This window comes from Gallus gallus, chromosome 25, assembly GCF_016699485.2.
Source record: "Gallus gallus isolate bGalGal1 chromosome 25, bGalGal1.mat.broiler.GRCg7b, whole genome shotgun sequence".
NCBI lineage: Eukaryota > Metazoa > Chordata > Aves > Galliformes > Phasianidae > Gallus > Gallus gallus.
This window is the reverse complement of record NC_052556.1, coordinates 211605-222920: the sequence shown is the minus strand read 5'-3', so window position 1 is coordinate 222920 and position 11316 is coordinate 211605.

Below are 11316 nucleotides of genomic sequence, written 5' to 3'. Positions count from 1 at the left end.
TACTATAATTGCAATCCAAAAATTGTACTCCTGCTTGCAGAGCAGTGTAAAATTAAAACTCTCAGCATGCAGGAGAGTTTAGCTCTGTTGTAAATAAGCAGGAGTTGAGCTGGGAGCTCTTACTCGTGTCCTCCTAGCTGGACAGTGCTAAAACCAGCAAAAGAAGTAAAACTGTTGATTCACAGGAAGAAAGCACAGCAAAGCAATTTAAAGATAACACAGCCGTAACATTGGTGAATCCAGACATTCAAAAGAAATCATTATTAAGGCCAAAAGGGTATCATACCTGTGTTTACAAACATAAACTTCAGTTTTCCTTGTTACTTTGTGAGTAAGCACCATGGCATTGTTTTCCAGTACTTACTCTGTAGTTCTAAAACCTGGGATTTTTTTCCTAAATATAATGATTCTAGGTGTTGCAGATTTTCCACTAGATCCTGCAAGGCTTTAGATAATGCTGACAACATTGGAACAACATTGGAACAACATTGGAACAACAATGCTGACAACAGTGGAATATGGGAAGAAATTGAGCTTTCTTGATTCTTCCCCAGTTCATTCTTGATGCTGCTGCCCAGGAAACAGTACCTGTTCTTTTCTATGACTTGAGTTTCAGAAACCTGGAAGGGAAAATACAGGAGTAACCTTTCCATGTTCTTCTGGAACCATTTGCATGTATCTCCAATAATATAAATAATCTTGTAAGTGATATAAAACATTTCCAAAAAACATACGTTGAAAGCATGAAGCACTCAAGATCGTCTGCCCAAACAGACTCCTGCCTTCCCTTCCTCTCCACGTTTCGGTGAGCACTCAGGCAGCCTCATCATTTGGATAATTAGAGGATGCCAGATGGCTGTAAATATGTTCACAATCCTTTGCATCCAGTCCCTTCTATCTGGCACCCTTATTGCTCTACACTGTAGCAAGCACCTGGTCTGTTCTGATCTGAAGAATGTCCCTCTGCTCTCTTGATCTAAATTGTCACCTTTAGGGTTTTTTCCTCTTTACATGTTTAGTGCCAGAGAATGGTCCCCTACGATCATGTTGTTTAAGTAATAATATGCCCCTTCCTGTATATAGGCTTCAGCTTCCTTGACACCAGAGCTGCTGTCATTGAGCATAGGATGACACAGATTGCCTGCAGAGAATCATGAGGGCAGAGCAGCTTCTTCCTATTTTGAGAACAGAGATCTCCTGCTGCCCTTTGCATGGGGGTAAGTGGCACACAGGATGAGGTGATTCATCCCAAGTCACGCTCTGAGGAACTGCCAAAGTCAGCACTTGCACAGCAGTTCTGGGTTAAAAATGCTAGTCTCCCTTCTCCTCCTCCTCACAGAATCACAGATTCAGAACATCTTGAGTTAGAAGGGAACCACAAGGGTAAAAAGACAAATTAAGTTTTACAAAATGTAATTTTTCTATTTTTAAAAAGTCATAGTTACTGAATAGCATTTTTGCACTGGAAAGTAACCCTGATCCTATTATTTCACAACTCAAAGCTGCCCAAGTCCTGGGGCTGAAAAGCGTAAAATCATAGAACCAGTAAGGTTGGAAAAGGCCACTATGATCATCTAGCCCAACCATCCACCTACCACAAATATTACCCACTAAACCATGTCCCGAAGCACCACATTTACAGGTTTCTTAAACAAGCTCTCAGTAGCTCATAGCCTGTGCAAAAGAATGTGGAACTTTTTACAATGAACAGAAGACACATGGATGTAGGATCAGCTAAAAGACATGAGATATGACTTTCAATTTATTATGTAGAATCATAGAATCATGGAATCGTACAATTATAGAATGGCTTGGGTGCAAAAGGACCCTCTGCTCTTCTACAGCCTCTCTTCAGCTTTGTGGCAGGTAGGCAGTGGATGTCACAGGTCTCCCATTGGAACAGAAACTATTTGAGTGTGTATGCGTAGTCACGATTGCCCCTCCCCACAGGCAGAATTCTGCAGTTTCTCTTGTCAAATTTCATGTGGCTGATGATTGCCCAAATCTCTAATTTGTCTGGATTTCTCTGCAAGGAGTCTCCACCCTCAAAGGGGTCAACAGCTCCTCCCAGTTTAGTATAATTAGCGAGCAATCTAGCCCTACATCCAAATCATTTATGAAAATGTTAAAGAGAACTGGTCCTAACGTGGAGTCCTGGGAAACTTGCTAGTGACCAGCCACCAACCTGATATAACCCCTTACTACTTCCTCTTACTCTTCGGGCCTGACCCACCAGCCAATTGCTCACCTACCCCATTATGTTTTTGTCTAGCCCTATGCTGGACACTGCCCAGAAGGATACTATGAGAAACAGCATTGAAAAACAGCTCTGAAAGCTATACTGAAAAACAAAAAGATAACATCAACTGGCTTCCCTTGTTCAACGAGATGAGTGACCTTGACATAAAAGGAAATTCAGTTAGTTAAACAGGACCTTCCCCTTATGAACCCATGTTGTCTGTGACCAGTGAATGCATTGTCCTTCAGGTGTTTTTCAGTAACCCCAGCATAATTTTCTTCCATCATTTTACCAGACACTGGAGTGAGACTGACAGGCCTGCGTAGAGCAAACAAAGGCAATGACAGAGCCTTCGTTTGAGAAATAGGTGCTATAGGAAAAGATATAAAGAGGAATTAACTCACCCCCCCCCCCCCCCCCCCAGCAACAGTTTGGAGAAAGAAGCGAGCTGAGGACTGCAGCCTTCTCCCATTTGTACTTTTGCTCTGCAGGAGAAGGGTGGGGGGCAGGGGAACCTGAGCAGGCTCAGATTGCACACGCACTCCTGGAAGCATCACTGGGACAGAAGGGGTGGCTCCAGCCCCCCCCCAGCTGAGACAGAAAGGGTGGCTCCAGTCCCCCCCCACCCAACTCCAGGCAGTCACGTGCTCACATATTGGTTCAGGCTGTGACCCTGGAATTCCACTACAGCCTGTGATCACCAGGGTCTTCTTTCTTGCCCTTCTTGAAAATTGGAACAACATTTGCCAGCTTCCCATCAACTGACACCTCTCCACATTCCCAAGACCATTGCAAAATAATTGAAAGAGGTCTCACAGTGACATCAGCTAGCTCTCTATGTACTCTGGGATGAATACCACCTAGGCCCATGGACTTACATGCATCCAGGTGGAGCAGCAAATCCTGCACGAGTTTGAGGTTGGCTGGGATCGTTACTGCAGTCACAGTCCTCCAACTCCAGGGCACATGAGGTGCCAGAGACCATCACTGGTATTGAAGACAAAGGCAAAAAAAGGCATTAAATGTTTCTGCTTTGTCAGTGTCTTTGTTTGTAAGATGACTATTCTCATCAAGCAATGAACCAGTGTTATCTCTGGTCCAACTTTCATTGTTGGTGTATTTAAAAAACCCTTTTCGTTGTCCCCCAGCTTCAACTCTGAGTTTTGACTTCACAAATTTTCTTCCATCACAGGCAAACAGCAACCCTATAGTCTTCCTATGTTGCCTGACCTGACAAGAAGCACAACTCACCATTTTGACAGTTAGACTGGTCCTCAGACTTGGGTACCCAAGACAGGTGCATAGACACAAATCTGATCCCATGCTGCTCCACACACTCCCATGAGCAGAGATCTTGTAGACAGGTATTAAGGTTCAGCCAAAATGATATAATTTCTGTATGATGAGAGTTTCATATTACCGTGACCAAATACCTTCTGTTTTGTTTTTTTTTTCACCCTCTGAATTCATGAATATTGCTCTTAAAACCAAACAGACTGTGCTTTTTAGTCTTTTTTGTTGTTGTTATGGAAATATTTCTAAACTGTTAAGAAGTAAAAGAAGATGGAAAATTGTATAGAAAGCGCTATGAAAGGGGAAGTTGGTCTTAAGGAATCTTAAAATGTAGACACCGACATTTCCAAAAGTAAAGGAAGAAGAATAAACAAGGTCGTAATCTGACTGAAAGTGAGGAAAGCTACACCAGCAAGAATTTTGGGTCACTACAGAGGTGAATGGATTGTCAGAGGAAAACCACTGAGTGATGATGTGTGTATTTTTTTAGGTCTTTGAATGCATCCATTTGAGCTATCACCCACATTTCATTTAACAAGGCATTATCAGCTCTGTTACATGCAACAGATGCTCTGGTTTGCTGAAGTGTGGGAGACTCCAGCCCATGGCACTCCAATCTGCTTGGTTCCATTTCCCAAGTGTGAGGACATGTAGTTGTTTTACTGCGTTCAGGTCTAACCCTTCAGGACAGCAGTGACGAGTGGGAGATTGGGGCACCCAAGATTTACTATGGAATGCTGACAGATATCCCCCACAGCTACAGATCAGTTTCTCATATAATAAAAGGAATCTTTTCTACTTTTCTACTCATAGAAGTGTCAGTGTTTAATCACAGAATCATTTATGCTGGAAGAGACCTTCAAGATCATCTCCCAGCCATCAGTCTGACCTACCAATGAAATTAGTCATATGAGAATCCTAGATAAATACTGCATCTTACTATACTGAAGTTGTACTAGACATTATACTGAGTCGTCCACATTTCCTATTCTTTCCTATTTTTCCAGCAGTACTACAATCTGGGGCCCAGATGAATGTATGGGTACCTGGATCTGCTCTAATGGGTTCTTTATTTATGTGAAGCAGATTCCAGATGACAGACACCACAGAACCACCCAAAAACTACAGGAGAGAACGCTGTCTTTGACTAAAAGGATAATAAGAAAATAAGACTTCCATAAGAAAAGTGCAAAGTACAGACTTCCAGAGGCCAGCAAAACAAGAGGGACAGGCCAGTGGGCACAGAGATGTGCCACTGAAAGCAACCAAGACAGCAGGATCCAAGGGAAGGCAGAGGTGGCTGCAGTCTGTGCAGGGATCAATAAGCAACCTGCATCTGATGACAGATCTGTTAAAAAACAAACTTCTCGAGAAATCAGCCCTCCTATTACATAAGATGAGGAGGCTGCTGCTGCAAACCACTATTTCCCCAGTAACAGTCACATTTCTCTGTGATTTTGCTCCTGTTGACTACCCGGTAGGTTAACTCTTCATTGAAAGTGGGGAGGAAGCAGATGGCAGAGGGCAGCTTTGCTTACCTTTCTTGAAGAAGGAGATAGATAATCACAGAATCACAGAATCACAGAATGGCCTGGGTTGGAAGGGACCTCAAGGATCATGAATCTCCAACCCCCCTGCCGGGCAGGGTCACCAACATCCCCATTTACCAGACCAGGTTGCCCAGGGCCTCATCCAACCTGGCCTTGAGCACCTCCAGGGACATGGCATCCACAGCCTCTCTGGGCAGCCCGTTCCAGCACCTCACCACTCTCCTGGTAAAGAACTTCCCCCTAACATCCAGCCTAAATCTTCCCTCTTTCAACTTAAAACCGTTCCCCTGGTTTTAATCAGATAAGCTGATTTTTGTAATGATGCATTTGACATGCAGAGGACAAATGTTATTTTTATGATCCTATAAGATAAAAAATGGGATTCTTGTTTGCAGAACTTCACCATTTTGCTTTCTTTCCAGCAGATAAAACCTTACAAATTGACCCTGTGACCTGTAGATGCTCAGTAAGCAAGTGACTGAGAGCAGGCATTCAAACCATGCTTTTACAAGAACCTTCATGATTTTGAATGCCACCTCATGATTTCTGGGAAGCATGACTCCCTGATTGGTCTGCAAAAAAGGTAGACAGCTCCAAGATTAAATATAGCAGCCTGTGGGCTGGAAGGAAAAGCAGAAGTGGGAGGTTGTTCTGCAGAAATCAAGGGACTTGCTTGAGTTGCAGCACAAACAGTAATGAGACCCGGCCCGTGGGGCATCCCCAGGATTGTCCTTGGGTTAATGCAAAGCACAGAAAAATATTTTTAAAAAGAAATCTTATTTTGATAGCATTGGTTAAGTCCTAGCTAAAATGATGAGCTCCCACTGTATCTGTATCACCCCACGTGGGCTCCCAAGGCAAGTCTCTGTCCCACGGCTGTTGCTCACAGCACCCATTGTTGCCATCAAACTGGTTTTCTCCCAATGAATCACAGAATCATTAAGGTTGGAAAGGCCACTATGATCGCGTTGTCCAACCATCAACCCATCATCCATGCCCATTAACCATGTCCCCAAGTGCGACATCTCGACTGTTCTAGAACACCTCCAGGAACAGTCTCTCCACCACCTCCTTCGTCAGCCTGCTCTAAAGCATCACCACTCTTTGGGAGAATAAATTTTTTCTCATATACAACCTTAATCCAGACCTATTGATGGTTCTCTTAGGCTGCTATCTTGGCATGCACAGAACGAATAGATTTTAAAGAAGAAATGTTGAAGATAACACTCTTTAGGCTCTCCTTAGATGAAAAGAAACATCCTGCCACCCAACAGCCAAAGGCGTCCTTCAGAATGCTAATTCCCTTCTAGGGCATTTGCGTTTTTGCTCTTTAGATAGCTATGCTATGTGTTCACTATGACTAAGTCCATCTGTTGCAAGTTAGTCCTTTAAATAATTATGTCCACATCTCTGCTGAGTAGTTCCAATTAATGCCAGTTCTTTGCATATTGTTCAGTACCGCACTGTAAAGTCACCAGCTCTTACAGCTCTGAACAATGCCCTCATGAGTGTATGAACTCTTTAATTCAAACTACACAGCTCTGAAATGATTCCTTCTGTCAGCCTCTGGGGAAGGATTTCCAGAACTGTGTGGCTGTTTTTGGAAAGAGCAATATCCATTTATATGCATAACTCCCAAGGCACTGGTGTGACGGTGTTCTGGTCTCCGGCACTTTGAACTCCAGCTTCTCTGACCTTTCCCAACCATTCATGGAATTCATACAGAGGGAAATAAATAAAAAATAGAAAAATAAAATATAAAACCCACAATACTCCTCCATTTTCTGACAAAGGAGATTCTGGAAAGAGCTGTTTCAAGAATAAAATAAAAAAAAAAAAACAGCTCTCCTGGAGCTTGCTTTCACCCCAGTGGACCAGAAGCATTTCTTCAGTGCTGACTGTGTTGTGCTGAGTGCTCACCACATAATTTGCTCCACGCGCTCCGGTTCCTGAAAACAAACACGTGAAGGCAGGAGGAAGGCTTCCCAGCTCACCAATCCACCTCTTCCTGCAGTTTCCATTGGGCATTTTGGTGCCTCCCATTCCTGAGTCACTCAGGAATGTATATATGCCATTTCACGAGAAGAGTGGAACCACTTTGTTTTCTGATTTTAGGATGGAGGTGCATAAAACCAGGATTCTCACAGAATCCTAGGAAATAAGGAGAAAAAAGAAGCTGAGAAGGGAAAAGGTAGAGAGTCTGCTCTGAAGGATTTGGGGGGAAATATGATGACATGGAGTCATAGAATATCTCAACATCTCCAGGATTGCCTTCCCAAAGATGAAGGAAACTGGAAGGCAAAAGTGATCTCATGTGAAAAGGCACAAATTAAGGTGGGTGAGACCACACTGAGCAACCAAGGAGCTTTAATTCCTTGCTCAAGAGTCCATCTGTCACAGACACAGTGGCAAAGGCAGCAATTAGAACAGAAAAACAATACATGACAAACAGGAATGAGGAAATGGAGGGAACTGAGAGCAATTAATAGATTAATCTCATGGAGGGCAGAGAATAGCGGAAAAAAAAGGCAAAACAAATTTCTGGCTATCGGTTGTAAGGGAAAAATAACGTATTTACAGAAAAGAAATCCTAGTCATAGTCCGAGACTTCTACTAGGTTGAGACACTAATGGTGTTCATTATTATGCAGGAAAAAAAAAAAAAGCCAGAGATGTTTAATAAATACTTCTTTTCAGAATTCGGACAGAATCAAGAGTGGTGTGCCAGAATTGCATGGTGATGATGCACTGTTTCCAGTTCATTAGTAACGGATAGCAACGAGGAGGAAAAAATTTTTGCAACAGCCACGACATGAAACTTTCTTGTTCCTGTTAATCCCTTGTTAGGGACAAGAAGTGAGACTGATGCTGATCTGTTTTAAGTGTAATCCTAAAACTCGATTCACAGCTGCTGCATCTCTGGCTCTATGTGCTCACAGGAGAGCAGACCTCAATGAGCCCTTCTCTGCCTGTGTTTGTTGATGGCTCATGGTTGTGTTCCCAGCAGTGCTCACACAGGTCCAGAAGATAAAATTAGTTTTTATCCCTTGTATTCTTTTATTATTATTATTATTATTTTAGTCCTTTTTATGCAAGTGAATCTGTTCTTGCTAAGCTTTACTTTGAAAAATGGGTCGGAATGTGCAAACTCAGTAATCTTTCTTGTGAATGTAGGTCAAACTATTTTCTATTATTTCCCATCTCTCCTGAGTCTTGGGAGAAGATTTGGATATTCCAGCTCTCCAAGGAAGAACTGTCTACCTGTGGAAGCATGGAGCTTTCCTTTAGTAAGAGACCTATCAATAGCAAAGCAGAAAGACAAGAATGGTGCAAACAAATAACTTTTTTTATTGTTCATATCAGTTTTCCTATAAAGCAATGCTGCTTAAAGCAGATTTGCAGAAATCAAAACTGTCTTCTCAGTACCCTGCAGTTTACCAAGCAGCCTAAGATTTTCAAGAAATTTACTGAAAATTAGAGTATTAGTATTATTAGTCTAATTAGAAAATTAGAGTAAAGTGAGTTCAGTGGAAATGCACACTGCTCTGCTCTGATAACAAAATGCAGTGTCCAGATCTCACTGATTTTATTCCCAGTGTACTCTGAATGTCTTATTCAACTGTATTATACCATCACAGCTTTCCACCTCCTGCAGGCCTCCAGAAAGAGATCTTCTGGTTTCACCTATTCTGACATTTGCCTCATCAGAGAAGAAATAATTTCTGCAGCTCCCGTTGCCAGTACCTCCTAGAAGCCCTCTGGTGGCTTTCTGTTGAAAAAAAATTACTGGAAATAGGTGTTTTGTCAGTGTGTTCATCAGGATTCTAATATTGGAGGATTCATGGATAATGGCCTTTGGCTTGGCTCAGCTTGGCTCAGGTTGGCTCGGCTTGGCTTGGCTTGACTTGGCTTGGCTTGGCTTGGCTTGGCTTGGCTTGGCTTGACTTGGCTTGGCTTGGCTTGACTTGGCTTGGCTTGGCTCCCTGTATGGCTGGCAGCTTGAGTGCACCAGGGATTGCCTAGCAGGGAGGCAGCAGTTGGGGAGAGGCATGACAAGAGTGTGGCAAGGGAGGAGAGTGTGGGCTGAGGAGAGTGCATGCTGTGGAGGAGAGTGCTCACAGCATCCAGTTCGAGGTGTTGAGTTGGGCTGTATTGGGTTGGGTTGGATTGCGTTGTGCTGTTGTGCCGTTGTGTTGTATTTTAGGGTTGGGTTGGGTTGTCGGACTGGGTTGCTGGGTTGTGTTGGGGTTTTTTTGTGTGTGTTTTTCTTAAATCTTCAACCTCCTGGAGCCCTCTGGCTGAGGTTCCTCAGAAGGCAAGCCCTCAGAGGGCAGAACTAACTGTGCTGGCTCTCACAGCTCTGCTGGAGGCTCCTCAGCCCATGGGGTCTGCACCTTCCCTTGCAGCAGGGATGGGGGGCAGTGGTTTTTCTGGTTACAGCCTCTGCTTTTCTGTATGAGACCAACGTAGACAAATGACAGCTCTTTCTCCAGATCCTCCCAGGATATCTCAGTGCAGGGAACACAAGGAGATCTGCTCAGCCTGCTTTTCAGACATCTCAGCCAACTTGGAACAACGTTTGCGTTTCTGAGGGCTTATTCAAAAGAGCCCTTTTTAAGGTTTTCTCATCACAAGGCACCAGGCAGCCTTCATACAGCAGGCAGCTGAGTGGCAAAGCCTTGTTGCAGATACGTTCGTTCTGTGGTTAGCACTGTCCTGCAGACTGTACTGCAAAAATCCAAGCTGTGGCTGCTGCTCCTGCCCCAGAGCCACCTCAGGGCTGACCTCATGGATGAGGTTCACGAGGTTCTGGAGTGGGAAAAGCCACCATGGGGCACTGGGAGTGGAGAAGACATGTTCTCCATGCACAGATCTGCCTGTCTAGCAAATATCTGTGCAGCATTTGGACTTCTCTGGGGAGAAAAATTCTCTGCGGAGAACTCCCTTTTCATCAGGCCCTGGATTGTGGCAGCAGGCAGTGCAGTCTGAGGTAAAAAGTACAGAACTGGGTTTGGAAAGCAGGTGATTTGTCATGATCTGGCCTTGTTTCCTCTGAGCAGAACACGTGGGTTTATAAATCAAGTCTTTTCGTTTAGCGTGGATGGATGTGATTTGTAAATCTCTAATAGAATCTGTAGATCCACTCCAGGGTTAATAAAACTAGACAGATTTATAATTTGGGAGGAAGGTTTGCAAATCCATCAGTGGGGGTGGGAATCCTATAGGCCAACTCCTACAGCTGTTGAAGGTTTTTGTTCTCAATCTCATTTTTAAGAGTGATTTTTTAAGCCAATCTGTGAGAGCTGACACATGCAGGTGACATTGAAATGCAAACCACAAAATAGGACTTTTCTTAGGCTTTACGACTAAGCCTAGAAAGAGTGGAAATCAAGGAAGTGTTTAATGCATTTTGGTGTATTAAACTTTTATTTTTCCAACTTCTTTTTGCCATCTCAACATGGGTCACCCGCTACTGTAAAACAGCCTGAGTGCTTGCTTCCTGCAGCTACTGTTGAGGAGGTCACAAGGGACAAGTGTTGGCTTTTGTTATCAACAGCTAGAGCTAGAGTGATTTTATCAATACTGGTGGTGTCCTTTCCCAGAATTATTCTAAGGCATGAAGTTTGGATTCAAGCCCCAAATATTGGAAGGCAAGGCAAGGCAAGGCAAGGCAAGGCAGGGCAGGGCAGGGCAGGGCAAGGCAAGGCAAGGCAAGGCAAGGCAAGGCAAGGCAACGAGAAGGCCTGTAGTCTTCATCAAGTCCATCTGCCTTAAGTCTGCTGCATGGATTGTATGGATTGTCTAAGCCCCTGGGCACATGAAGGATTCTGGGTAGCTCTGGATGCCTCTGGGACATGAAACCTGTGCTCTGTGTGAGAGCAGATATTGGGATCTGCAAGCAGTAAAAGCAACAAAACATCACCTTTTCATACTGGGGATTGTTGTTGGATATTTAAAGGACATGCAGGAGGGAGCTATGTAATGCAAAGAGCTGCACAGCATCTGTGCACTGAGCTCATAAAAGATGCACCTGGTGGTTCTGCAACAGTGTGTGCAATGCACTGCATGTTCCTGGAGCATCCCCACGGCCTCCTCTGGACCACTCCAGCAGCTCCATGTCATCTTCCTCTATTTAATACATACCATTCATCAGCATGAAGAAGTGCTTGATATTAGTCCTGGAAACATCACTTAATTCTAGTTATGCAAAACCCATTAACCCACTAAGAAAAAC